The sequence below is a fragment of the Salvelinus alpinus genome, chromosome 4, assembly GCF_045679555.1.
Source record: "Salvelinus alpinus chromosome 4, SLU_Salpinus.1, whole genome shotgun sequence".
Taxonomy (NCBI): Eukaryota; Metazoa; Chordata; class Actinopteri; order Salmoniformes; family Salmonidae; genus Salvelinus; species Salvelinus alpinus.
In genome coordinates this window covers 12,241,768-12,255,070 of record NC_092089.1, presented here as the reverse complement: position 1 = coordinate 12,255,070, position 13,303 = coordinate 12,241,768, and the positions used below count along the sequence as shown (strand labels likewise).

The 13,303-nt window shown below is 40.7% G+C and overlaps 1 protein-coding gene across 1 annotated transcript in view; it reads right to left on the bottom strand.

Moving 5' to 3' along the window:
• Nucleotides 1–13,303, bottom strand: part of LOC139572868 (CUB and sushi domain-containing protein 3-like) — a 1,528,140-nt gene that overhangs the window by 198,506 nt on the left and 1,316,331 nt on the right. The gene's annotated exons all lie outside the window — the stretch shown is intronic.

Genomic DNA, 13,303 nt, shown 5'->3' with positions numbered 1-13,303 from the left:
ATTGTGAGTTATCCTGTATCCCAAACAACCAGGGGTGATTGTGAGTTATCCTGTATCCCAAACAACCAGGGGTGATTGTGAGTTATCCTGTATCCCAAACAACCAGGGGTGAGTGTGAGTTATCCTGTATCCCAAACAACCAGGGGTGAGTGAGTTATCCTGTATCCCAAACAACCAGGGGTGAGTATGAGTTACCCTGTATCCCAAACAACCACGGGTGAGTGTGAGTTACACCCTGTATCCCAAACAACCAGGGGTGAGTGTGCGTTATCCTGTATACCAAACAACCAGGGGTGAGTGTGAGTTATCCTGCATCCCAAACAACCAGGGGTGAGTGTGAGTTATCCTGTATCCCAAACAACCAGGGGTGAGTGAGTTATCCTGTATCCCAAACAACCAGGGGTGAGTGTGAGTAAATGCCACCCTATCCTCTCCCTAGTGCATTATGGGCCATGGTCAAACGCAGTACACTTTATAGGGAGCAGGGTACCATTCGGTATGTTTCCTAAAACTTGGTAGCTAACTTAGCACTCTATTTTTCTTGATAATGACCAGCTAATCAGCGAGGAGAGAATAACAACTGTTAAATCTTTGACCGTTTGACCATCAATCTTCTGTGCCTGACGAGAACAACAACAAATAAAGCAGTTTACTGTTGTGACCCGGTGTAGTCTGGGTTTAGGTCATCGAGTGGTTCGTGGCTAGTTAAAGTGTCACGAAAGCTACAAAGCTTTCTGGGGAACAATCACCCCCAAACACATACAGACACATAAAGAAAGAAAATACACTAAAATACAGGAAGAAGAATGAAGAAGGAACACGTTGCTGTTCTATGAGTGACCTGGGACTTCCTGGGTCTTCCTGGGACTTCCTGGGTCTTCCTGGGACTTCCTTGGTCTTCCTGGGACTTCCTGGGACTTCCTGTGTCTTCCTGGGACTTCCTGGGTCTTCCTGGGTCTTCCTGGGACTTCCTGGGTCTTCCTGGGACTTCCTGCATCTTCCTGGGACTTCCTGGGTCTATGAGTGACCTGGGGCTTCCTGGGTCTTCCTGGGACTTTCTGGGTCTTCCTGGGACTTCCTGGGTCTATGAGTGACCTGGGACTTCCTGGGTCTTCCTGGGACTTCCTGGGTCTTCCTGGGACTTCCTGGGTCTTAGCTAGCTAAGTGCTGTACTAGCTACAGAGATTTAGCTGGGGGGGGGGGGGGGAACTCAACCCAGCCAGAGTATCCAGAGAACCCGAGGAGAAGTTTATGTTATGTAAAGAGCAGCTAAATAAGGACAACAACAGCCGCAGCCAGTACTAATGATTTTCAATGATAAGCAATTTCCCTCCGGACCTCTCCTTTAATAGGGTTGTCATTATGGGTGAACCGGTCGGCTCTGCTATACAGAGAAAACACATTATCACTAACGCCAACATGGTGAGTGCAGAGATACATCTGTTTACCTGACTGACTGCATCCAAAAAGGGAAACCTATTCATCTCTATTGAGTCCAACAGAAGTGTTTTTGTCGCGTCTACTGAGTCCAACAGAAGTGTTTTTTCTAAAGTGGATGCCTCTTGCAGATGTCTTGTTCTGACTGTAAGCCCGAGGCAGAGCTCAAAGTGTCCCCATGGGAGAGAGATAGAGAGAGAGAGAGAGAGAGAGAGAGAGAGAGAGAGAGAGAGAGAGAGAGAGAGAGAGCAGAGAGAGAAAGAGACAGAGACAGAGACAGAGAGAGAGAGAGAGAGAGAGAGAGAGAGAGAGAGAGAAAGAGAGAGAAAGAGAGAGAGAGAGAGAGACAGAGAGAGAGAGAGAGAGAGAGAGAGAGAGAGAGAGAGAGAGAGAGAGAGACAGAGAGAGAGAGAGACAGAGAGAGAGACAGAGACAGAGACAGAGAGAGAGAGAGAGAGAGAGAGAGAGAGAGAGAGAGAGAGAGAGAGAGAGAGAGAGAGAGAGAGAGAGAGAGAGAGAGAGAGAGAGAGAGATAGAGAGAAAGAGAGAGAGAGAGAGAGAGAGAGAGAGAGAGAGGAGAGAGAGAAAGAGAGAGAGACAGAGAGAGAGAGAGAGAGAGAGAGAGAGAGAGAGAGAGAGAGAGAGAGAGAGAGAGAGAGAGAGAGAGAGACAGAGAGAGAGAGAGACAGAGAGAGAGAGAGAGAGACAGAGAGAGAGAGAGAGAGAGAGAGAGAGAGAGAGAGAGAGAGAGAGAGAGAGAGAGACACTACAGACCTACAGAGAGATGAACCTGGAGAAGAGTCCCCTAAGCAAGCTGGTCCTAGGGCTCTGTTCACAAACACAAACACACCCCACAGAGCCCCAGGACAACAGCACAATTAGACCCAACCAAATCATGAGAAAACAAAAAGATAATTACTTGACACATTGGAAAGAATTAACAAAAAAACAGAGCAAACTAGAATGCTATTTGGCCCTAAACAGAGAGTACACAGTGGCAGAATACCTGACCACTGTGACTGACCCAAACTTAAGGAAAGCTTTGACTATGTACAGACTCAGTGAGCATAGCCTTGCTATTGAGAAAGGCCGCCGTAGGCAGACATGGCTCTCAAGAGAAGACAGGCTATGTGCACACTGCCCACAAAATGAGGTGGAAACTGAGCTGCACTTCCTAACCTCCTGCCCAATGTATGACCATATTAGAGAGACATATTTCCCTCAGATTACACAGATCCACAAAGAATTCGAAAACAAATCCAATTTTGATAAACTCCCATATCTACTGGGTGAAATTCCACAGTGTGCCATCACAGCAGCAAGATTTGTGACCTGTTGCCACAAGAAAAGGGCAACCAGTGAAGAACAAACACCACTGTAAATACAACCCATATTTATGTTTATTTATTTTAACTTGTGTGCTTTAACCATTTGTACATTGTTACAACACTGCATATATATAATATGACATTTGTAATGTCTTTATTGTTTTGAAACTTCTGTATGTGTAATGTTTACTGTTCATTTTTATTGTTTATTTGACTTTTGTATATTACCTACCTCACTTGCTTTGGCAATGTTAACACATGTTTCCCATGCCAATAAAGCCCCTTGAATTGAATTGAATTGAAATTGAGAGAGAGAGAGAGAGAGAGAGAGAGAGAGAGAGAGAGAGAGAGAGAGAGAGAGAGAGAGAGAGAGAGAAAGGCCTGGGGTTGGGTTCCCCCGGCGAGGCTGTGTGGTGGGGGTGTGACTGCCTACGGTGCAGCTGAGCTGTTCTACTACTCTACTGTTCTGGAATCCAACGGAGGAGAAACAACACATTCCACATTCCATTTGGCCTCCATTTTGCTGATGATTCGAAAACTTTATCGTAATGCTTTGTTTGTTTGTTTTTTAAACACGTACAAGTGCAAGTTGGTGCTAGGAAGTGTAGCCCAACAATACCTCAGGAAAACGGATGGAATTGATGTTTAACTGCTTTTTTAAATGTTGTTAGAGTAGCTATATCTGTATTTTTTTTCTAGCTGGAAATACTGCCTTTACTGTCAAAAAGTACGTGTTACTCGGCCCTAGTGCCCTTTACTCAGAAAATACATTGTGTGTTCAGCGCGTGGGAGTAGGGAGAGGATAGCAAAGAACACAATGTATATTTCCCTCTGTCTCTCTATCAAATGCTTTTAAGGTCTGTTTCCTTCTGTGTCACTTGTTCTCACTCTCCGGGCCTCTAGGTCACCAGGCTGCTCGTTATGGCGCACACCTGTCACCATCGTTACGCGCACCTGCGTGTCATCAGCATCAGACTCACCTGGACTCCATCACTTCCCTGATTACCTTCCCTATATATGTCCCTCCCTTTGGTTCCTTCCCCAGGTGTCATTGTTTCAGTTTCAGGTCTGTATGTTGTTCGTGTTTCTTGTTTTATATTATGTTTTCATTCATTAAATGTGTTCACTCCCTGAACTTGATTCCTGACTCCCAGCGCACACGTTACACTCCGTATCAAATGTTTAAAGGTCTGTTTCCTTCTGTCTCCGTATCAAATGTTTAAAGGTCTGTTTCCTTCTGTATCAAATGTTTAAAGGTCTGTTTCCTTCTGTATCAAATGTTTAAAGGTCTGTTTCCTTCTGTATCAAATGTTTAAAGGTCTGTTTCCTTCTGTATCAAATGTTTAAAGGTCTGTTTCCTTCTGTATCAAATGTTTAAAGGTCTGTTTCCTTCTGTATCAAATGTTTAAAGGTCTGTTTCCTTCTGTATCAAATGTTTAAAGGTCTGTTTCCTTCTGTATCAAATGTTTAAAGGTCTGTTTCCTTCTGTATCAAATGTTTAAAGGTCTGTTTCCTTCTGTCTCTGTATCAAATGTTTAAAGGTCTGTTTCCTTCTGTCTCTGTATCAAATGTTTAAAGGTCTGTTTCCTTCTGTCTCTGTATCAAATGTTTAAAGGTCTGTTTCCTTCTGTCTCTGTATCAAATGTTTAAAGGTCTGTTTCCTTCTGTCTCTGTATCAAATGTTTAAAGGTCTGTTTCCCTACCGCTGCTGACATTATTTTTACCAGTATACCCTGAGGGTTAGTGTTTTACCGGTATACCCTGAGGATTAGTGTTTTACCGGTATACCCTGAGGATTAGTGTTTTATCGGTATACCCTGAGGATTAGTGTTTTACCGGTATACCCTGAGGATTAGTGTTTTACCGGTATACCCTGAGGATTAGTGTTTTACCGGTATACCCTAAGGATTAGTGTTTTACCGGTATACCCTAAGGATTAGTGTTTTACCGGTATACCCTAAGGATTAGTGTTTTACCGGTATACCCTAAGGATTAGTGTTTTACCGGTATACCCTAAGGATTAGTGTTTTACCGGTATACCCTAAGGATTAGTGTTTGTTCAGTATACCCTAAGGATTAGTGTTTGTTCAGTATACCCTAAGGATTAGTGTTTTACCAGTATACCCTAAGGATTAGTGTTTTACCAGTATACCCTGAGGATTAGTGTTTTACCAGTATACCCTGAGGATTAGTGTTTTACCAGTATACCCTGAGGATTAGTGTTTTACCAGTATACCCTAAGGATTAGTGTTTTACCAGTATACCCTAAGGATTAGTGTTTTACCAGTATACCCTAAGGATTAGTGTTTTACCGGTATACCCTAAGGATTAGTGTTTGTTCAGTATACCCTAAGGATTAGTGTTTGTTCAGTATACCCTAAGGATTAGTGTTTGTTCAGTATACCCTGAGGATTAGTGTTTGTTCAGTATACCCTGAGGATTAGTGTTTTACCAGTATACCCTAAGGATTAGTGTTTGTTCAGTATACCCTAAGGATTAGTGTTTGTTCAGTATACCCTAAGGATTAGTGTTTTACCGGTATACCCTAAGGATTAGTGTTTGTTCAGTATACCCTAAGGATTAGTGTTTGTTCAGTATACCCTAAGGATTAGTGTTTGTTCAGTATACCCTAAGGATTAGTGTTTTACCAGTATACCCTGAGGATTAGTGTTTTACCAGTATACCCTAAGGGTTAGTGTTTTACCAGTATACCCTGAGGATTAATGTTTGTTCAGTATACCCTAAGGATTAGTGTTTGTTCAGTACACCCTAAGGATTAGTGTTTGTTCAGTATACCCTAAGGATTAGTGTTTGTTCAGTATACCCTAAGGATTAGTGTTTGTTCAGTATACCCTAAGGATTAGTGTTTGTTCAGTATACCCTAAGGATTAGTGTTTGTTCAGTACACCCTAAGGATTAGTGTTTGTTCAGTATACCCTAAGGATTAGTGTTTGTTCAGTATACCCTAAGGATTAGTGTTTTACCAGTATACCCTGAGGATTAGTGTTTTACCAGTATACCCTAAGGATTAGTGTTTGTTCAGTATACCCTAAGGATTAGTGTTTGTTCAGTATACCCTAAGGATTAGTGTTTTACCAGTATACCCTGAGGATTAGTGTTTTACCAGTATACCCTAAGGATTAGTGTTTGTTCAGTACACCCTAAGGATTAGTGTTTGTTCAGTATACCCTGAGGATTAGTGTTTGTTCAGTATACCCTGAGGATTAGTGTTTGTTCAGTATACCCTAAGGATTAGTGTTTGTTCAGTATACCCTAAGGATTAGTGTTTGTTCAGTATACCCTAAGGATTAGTGTTTGTTCAGTATACCCTAAGGATTAGTGTTTTACCAGTATACCCTGAGGATTAGTGTTTGTTCAGTATACCCTAAGGATTAGTGTTTGTTCAGTACACCCTAAGGATTAGTGTTTGTTCAGTATACCCTAAGGATTAGTGTTTGTTCAGTATACCCTAAGGATTAGTGTTTTACCAGTATACCCTGAGGATTAGTGTTTTACCAGTATACCCTAAGGATTAGTGTTTGTTCAGTACACCCTAAGGATTAGTGTTTGTTCAGTATACCCTAAGGATTAGTGTTTGTTCAGTATACCCTAAGGATTAGTGTTTGTTCAGTATACCCTAAGGATTAGTGTTTGTTCAGTACACCCTAAGGATTAGTGTTTGTTCAGTATACCCTGAGGATTAGTGTTTTACCAGTATACCCTGAGGATTAGTGTTTGTTCAGTATACCCTAAGGATTAGTGTTTGTTCAGTATACCCTAAGGATTAGTGTTTGTTCAGTATACCCTAAGGATTAGTGTTTGTTCAGTATACCCTGAGGATTAGTGTTTGTTCAGTATACCCTAAGGATTAGTGTTTGTTCAGTATACCCTAAGGATTAGTGTTTGTTCAGTATACCCTGAGGATTAGTGTTTGTTCAGTATACCCTAAGGATTAGTGTTTGTTCAGTATACCCTAAGGATTATTGTTTGTTCAGTATACCCTAAGGATTAGTGTTTTACCAGTATACCCAAAGGATTAGTGTTTGTTCAGTATACCCTAAGGATCAGTGTTTGTTCAGTATACCCTAAGGATCAGTGTTTGTTCAGTATACCCTAAGGATTAGTGTTTGTTCAGTACACCCTAACGATTAGTGTTTTACCAGTATACCCTGAGGATTAGTGTTTGTTCAGTATACCCTGAGGATTAGTGTTTTACCAGTATACCCTAAGGATTAGTGTTTGTTCAGTATACCCTAAGGATTAGTGTTTTACCAGTATACCCTAAGGATTAGTGTTTGTTCAGTATACCCTAAGGATTAGTGTTTGTTCAGTACACCCTAAGGATTAGTGTTTGTTCAGTACACCCTGAGGATTAGTGTTTGTTCAGTATACCCTAAGGATTAGTGTTTGTTCAGTATACCCTAAGGATTAGTGTTTTACCAGTATACCCTGAGGATTAGTGTTTTACCAGTATACCCTAAGGGTTAGTGTTTTACCAGTATACCCTGAGGATTAATGTTTGTTCAGTATACCCTAAGGATTAGTGTTTGTTCAGTACACCCTAAGGATTAGTGTTTGTTCAGTATACCCTAAGGATTAGTGTTTGTTCAGTATACCCTGAGGATTAGTGTTTGTTCAGTATACCCTAAGGATTAGTGTTTGTTCAGTATACCCTAAGGATTAGTGTTTGTTCAGTACACCCTAAGGATTAGTGTTTGTTCAGTATACCCTAAGGATTAGTGTTTGTTCAGTATACCCTAAGGATTAGTGTTTTACCAGTATACCCTGAGGATTAGTGTTTTACCAGTATACCCTAAGGATTAGTGTTTGTTCAGTATACCCTAAGGATTAGTGTTTGTTCAGTATACCCTAAGGATTAGTGTTTTACCAGTATACCCTGAGGATTAGTGTTTTACCAGTATACCCTAAGGATTAGTGTTTGTTCAGTACACCCTAAGGATTAGTGTTTGTTCAGTATACCCTGAGGATTAGTGTTTGTTCAGTATACCCTGAGGATTAGTGTTTGTTCAGTATACCCTAAGGATTAGTGTTTGTTCAGTATACCCTAAGGATTAGTGTTTGTTCAGTATACCCTAAGGATTAGTGTTTGTTCAGTATACCCTAAGGATTAGTGTTTTACCAGTATACCCTGAGGATTAGTGTTTGTTCAGTATACCCTAAGGATTAGTGTTTGTTCAGTACACCCTAAGGATTAGTGTTTGTTCAGTATACCCTAAGGATTAGTGTTTGTTCAGTATACCCTAAGGATTAGTGTTTTACCAGTATACCCTGAGGATTAGTGTTTTACCAGTATACCCTAAGGATTAGTGTTTGTTCAGTACACCCTAAGGATTAGTGTTTGTTCAGTATACCCTAAGGATTAGTGTTTGTTCAGTATACCCTAAGGATTAGTGTTTTACCAGTATACCCTAAGGATTAGTGTTTTACCAGTATACCCTAAGGATTAGTGTTTGTTCAGTATACCCTAAGGATTAGTGTTTGTTCAGTACACCCTAAGGATTAGTGTTTGTTCAGTATACCCTGAGGATTAGTGTTTTACCAGTATACCCTGAGGATTAGTGTTTGTTCAGTATACCCTAAGGATTCGTGTTTGTTCAGTATACCCTAAGGATTAGTGTTTGTTCAGTATACCCTAAGGATTAGTGTTTGTTCAGTATACCCTAAGGATTAGTGTTTGTTCAGTATACCCTGAGGATTAGTGTTTGTTCAGTATACCCTAAGGATTAGTGTTTGTTCAGTATACCCTAAGGATTAGTGTTTGTTCAGTATACCCTGAGGATTAGTGTTTGTTCAGTATACCCTAAGGATTAGTGTTTGTTCAGTATACCCTAAGGATTAGTGTTTGTTCAGTACACCCTAAGGATTAGTGTTTGTTCAGTATACCCTAAGGATTAGTGTTTGTTCAGTATACCCTAAGGATTAGTGTTTTACCAGTATACCCTGAGGATTAGTGTTTTACCAGTATACCCTAAGGATTAGTGTTTGTTCAGTATACCCTAAGGATTAGTGTTTGTTCAGTATACCCTAAGGATTAGTGTTTTACCAGTATACCCTGAGGATTAGTGTTTTACCAGTATACCCTAAGGATTAGTGTTTGTTCAGTACACCCTAAGGATTAGTGTTTGTTCAGTATACCCTGAGGATTAGTGTTTGTTCAGTATACCCTGAGGATTAGTGTTTGTTCAGTATACCCTAAGGATTAGTGTTTGTTCAGTATACCCTAAGGATTAGTGTTTGTTCAGTATACCCTAAGGATTAGTGTTTGTTCAGTATACCCTAAGGATTAGTGTTTTACCAGTATACCCTGAGGATTAGTGTTTGTTCAGTATACCCTAAGGATTAGTGTTTGTTCAGTACACCCTAAGGATTAGTGTTTGTTCAGTATACCCTAAGGATTAGTGTTTGTTCAGTATACCCTAAGGATTAGTGTTTTACCAGTATACCCTGAGGATTAGTGTTTTACCAGTATACCCTAAGGATTAGTGTTTGTTCAGTACACCCTAAGGATTAGTGTTTGTTCAGTATACCCTAAGGATTAGTGTTTGTTCAGTATACCCTAAGGATTAGTGTTTTACCAGTATACCCTAAGGATTAGTGTTTTACCAGTATACCCTAAGGATTAGTGTTTGTTCAGTATACCCTAAGGATTAGTGTTTGTTCAGTACACCCTAAGGATTAGTGTTTGTTCAGTATACCCTGAGGATTAGTGTTTTACCAGTATACCCTGAGGATTAGTGTTTGTTCAGTATACCCTAAGGATTCGTGTTTGTTCAGTATACCCTAAGGATTAGTGTTTGTTCAGTATACCCTAAGGATTAGTGTTTGTTCAGTATACCCTAAGGATTAGTGTTTGTTCAGTATACCCTGAGGATTAGTGTTTGTTCAGTATACCCTAAGGATTAGTGTTTGTTCAGTATACCCTAAGGATTAGTGTTTGTTCAGTATACCCTGAGGATTAGTGTTTGTTCAGTATACCCTAAGGATTAGTGTTTGTTCAGTAAACCCTAAGGATTAGTGTTTGTTCAGTATACCCTAAGGATTAGTGTTTTACCAGTATACCCTAAGGATTAGTGTTTGTTCAGTATACCCTAAGGATCAGTGTTTGTTCAGTATACCCTAAGGATCAGTGTTTGTTCAGTATACCCTAAGGATTAGTGTTTGTTCAGTACACCCTAAGGATTAGTGTTTTACCAGTATACCCTGAGGATTAGTGTTTGTTCAGTATACCCTGAGGATTAGTGTTTTACCAGTATACCCTAAGGATTAGTGTTTGTTCAGTATACCCTAAGGATTAGTGTTTTACCAGTATACCCTAAGGATTAGTGTTTTACCAGTATACCCTGAGGATTAGTGTTTTACCAGTATACCCTAAGGGTTAGTGTTTTACCAGTATACCCTAAGGATTAGTGTTTGTTCAGTATACCCTAAGGATTAGTGTTTGTTCAGTACACCCTAAGGATTAGTGTTTGTTCAGTATACCCTAAGGATTAGTGTTTGTTCAGTATACCCTAAGGATTAGTGTTTGTTCAGTACACCCTGAGGATTAGTGTTTGTTCAGTACACCCTAAGGATTAGTGTTTGTTCAGTATACCCTGAGGATTAGTGTTTGTTCAGTATACCCTAAGGATTAGTGTTTGTTCAGTATACCCTAAGGATTAGTGTTTGTTCAGTATACCCTAAGGATTAGTGTTTGTTCAGTACACCCTAAGGATTAGTGTTTGTTCAGTATACCCTAAGGATTAGTGTTTGTTCAGTATACCCTAAGGATTAGTGTTTGTTCAGTATACCCTAAGGATTAGTGTTTGTTCAGTATACCCTAAGGATTAGTGTTTGTTCAGTATACCCTAAGGATTAGTGTTTGTTCAGTATACCCTAAGGATTAGTGTTTGTTCAGTATACCCTAAGGATCAGTGTTTGTTCACCCACCCGCCATTACTAACAACGCATCCTCAACCACCCGACTATGTGAAAATCAGAGGCTCCCGACCATAACCCACTAATATAGAACATTCACTTTAAGGCTCCAGTCAGAGACAGGAAGTCACGTTCGTCGTAGTGAGGAGACCAAGGCGCAGCGTGATGTGAATAAATTATTTTTTAATTAACGAATGAACCACTAAACAAAAGTGACGCTATAAATAACAGAGTGCTGACAGGCAACAACACATAGACAACTACCCACAAAACCTAAATGGAAAAAATGGCAACCTAAATAGGCTCCCCAATCAGAGACAACGATAAACAGCTGCCTCTGATTGGGAAACAATTCAGGCCACCATAGACCTACGTTTACCTAGACAATACCAAAAACCCCATAGATAAACAAAAACCCCTAGACAAGACCAAAAAACACAGATACCCACCCTCGTCACACCCTGACCTGACCAAAATAATACAGAAAATATAGAAAACTAAGGTCAGGGCGTGACACAGGAAGGATGTTTAAACAGGATGACTGATTTATCAACGTTTCTGCTCGTCACTTCTTATAAAGTCTATTAGTTAGTCAAACTTGTCTATAATTAGATACAATCAGCTTCTCTTCTGTCATTATTGTCACGTTCTGACCTTAGTTCCTTTTTTTATGTCTTTATTTTAGTTTGGTCAGGGCGTGAGTTTGGGTGGGCATTCTATGTCTGGTGTTCTATGTTGTCTATTTCTTTGTGTTTGGCCGTGTGTGGTTCTCAATCAGAGGCAGCTGTCTATCGTTGTCTCTGATTGAGAACCATATTTAGGTAGCCTGTTTTCCCACTTTGAGTTGTGGGTGATTATTTTCTGTTTAGTGTTTTGTCGTCACATTTTAAGAACTGTTCGTTTGTCGTTTTGTTAGTGTTCATATTTATTAAAGTAACGTATTTATGAATACTTACCACGCTGCACCTTGGTCCTCTTCTCCTTCTCCAGACGACAATCGTTACAATTATGTTGCCCTGGAAGACTAAATCAACTCACCAGGACCCAATGTGTTTCTAACAAGATTTCAGTTCGGATTTTATGTGGTTGAAATACTATCAGGTTTTTATATTGTTATTAAAGATAACACCTCTGCAGATGGGTATCTAACTGCAAAATTCGCATTCTGTCAAGATGCTGAAAGAAATTATATTTCTCCACTCCTGTTTCTGAGTAAAAATGTAGCCTGTATCACTTTAATGCAAGAAATGCTTAATTCTGCAGGTGTTAATATGAAGGCTCTGTGAGAGGTTATAGACCTACAGTCAGTGTCCAGATGTCAGTTTCCATTTAACCCATCTGAACAGTAGGTTACAGTTCCCTTTGACGTGCCATAGGCCTGTTTGAAGTCCCCGTCTTGTGACTGTTGAATTTGTAGGCTACAGTTCCCTTTGACGTGCCATAGGCCTGTTTGAAGTCCCCATCTTGTGACTGTTGAATTTGTAGGCTACAGTTCCCTTTGATGGCCTGTTTGAATTCCCGTCTTGTGACTGTTGAATTTGTAGGCTACAGTTCCCTTTGACGGCCTGTTTGAAATCCCCGTCTTGTGACTGTTGAATTTGTAGGCTACAGTTCCCTTTGACGTGCCACAGGCCTGTTTGAAGTCCTCGTCTTGTGACTGTTGAATTTGTAGGCTACAGTTCCCTTTGACGTGCCATAGGCCTGTTTGAAGTCCCTGTCTTGTGACTGTTGAATTTGTAGGTTACAGTTCCCTTTGACGTGCCATAGGCCTGTTTGAAGTCCCTGTCTTGTGACTGTTGAATTTGAAGGCTACAGTTCCCTTTGACATGCCATAGGCCTGTTTGAAGTCCTTGTCTTGTGACTGTTGAAGGCTACAGTTCCCTTTGACGTGCCATAGGCCTGTTTGAAGTCCCTTGTCTTGTGACTGTTGAATTTGTAGGTTACAGTTCCCTTTGACGTGCCATAGGCCTGTTTGAAGTCCCTGTCTTGTGACTGTTGAATTTGAAGGCTACAGTTCCCTTTGACGTGCCATAGGCCTGTTTGAAGTCCTTGTCTTGTGACTGTTGAAGGCTACAGTTCCCTTTGACGTGCCATAGGCCTGTTTGAACCCCCGTCTTGTGACTGTTGAATTTGTAGGCTACAGTTCCCTTTGACGTGCCATAGGCCTGTTTGAAGTCCACCATCTTGTGACTGTTGAATTTGTAGGCTACAGTTCCCTTTGACGTGCCATAGGCCTGTTTGAAGTCCCCGTCTTGTGACTGTTGAAGGCTACAGTTCCCTTTGACGTCCCATAGGCCTGTTTGAAGTCCCCGTCTTGTGACTGTTGAAGGCTACAGCGCCTCACAATCATCACATCGTAACACAGCTGCTATCATCCTCTTTCTACCACGTCACCTAATCTTTCCCAAACATTACTGTTCTGGTCCTTCTCTTCTCTTTCATTTCAACTCTCCATTTCACAGCTTTTCTATTCATGAATTAAACTCCTGACATTGTTCTTTTTTGCCTCCGTGGTTTGATGTGAACTTTTTCAGCCCGTTCCCTAAAGCAGATGATGTCTGTCAAGTTAAGCCCTAAAGTTTAGGTTTATGCCCTAATGCCAG